This window comes from Echinops telfairi, unplaced genomic scaffold, assembly GCF_000313985.2.
Source record: "Echinops telfairi isolate 266 unplaced genomic scaffold, ASM31398v2 ScPeMD7_11;HRSCAF=52, whole genome shotgun sequence".
Classification (NCBI taxonomy): Eukaryota; Metazoa; Chordata; class Mammalia; order Afrosoricida; family Tenrecidae; genus Echinops; species Echinops telfairi.
Genome location: NW_022103908.1, coordinates 1,135,343 through 1,136,238, shown reverse-complemented (window position 1 = coordinate 1,136,238; position 896 = coordinate 1,135,343).

The following is an 896-nucleotide window of genomic DNA, read 5'->3' as shown; positions in this document are numbered from 1 at the left end:
GGCTGATTACATAATGAATTGGACTGAGCCATGCCATCATTGGCTAAGTTGGAAAGTTCGCTCTTTTGGTGTTCAGAGAAAACCTGGGGTCAGTGGGAGCACCAGGGGGCCTTGTTTGCTCTGCAACTGGAAATCAAAAGTCTGCAGAGGCAAGCTTTTTCTAATATCTCCATACCACCACTGGCACTTCAAAGCTTCATTTAGAGCGCTGTAAGCCTTTGAAGCCTTCTGGTCCCAAACCGAAGCATGGCCCAGCAGGAGCCTGATTTTCCTGTGTTCAAAGTCCCATACATTAGCATGTATCCAGCCCTGGGAGAAGCCAGTGCCTTCTTGGTGTGCAAACCTTTATGCACCGTGTTATAATGTGCTTTCTTAATGTTGTTGTTGCTGCACGGTCCTCTCTTGGGAAACCCCTGCAAAAGGTATCGACTACAGTGGGATCCATTTCCTACGGTCCACCTTCCAAGAGCTTGGGTATAATGTGAACTAAATCCTCTTGGTAACAGGAAGGATGGACTAAGTGAATGATGGATATGAGAAAGATAAGCCGTCTGCATATTTTTGGTTCTTGTAGACATGCGACTCTTTGTGGATGCAGCTACGTGTTGGAAACAATGAGGAAAATACAAAACACACAGACAGACCCAGTAGCACCACTGATACAACCATAATAGGAGAGTCCAGCCCATGGGATAGTTTTCAAGTGTGGAGGATGTACTGATAGCGTAATAGAAGGTAGATGACTGATGATAGATAGAAGATAGATGATAGATGATAGATAGATAGATAGATAGATTATAGATAGATAGATAGATAGATAGATAGATGATAGAGAGATAGATAGATGATAGATAGATGATATAGATAGATGATAGATAGATAGATAGATAGATAGA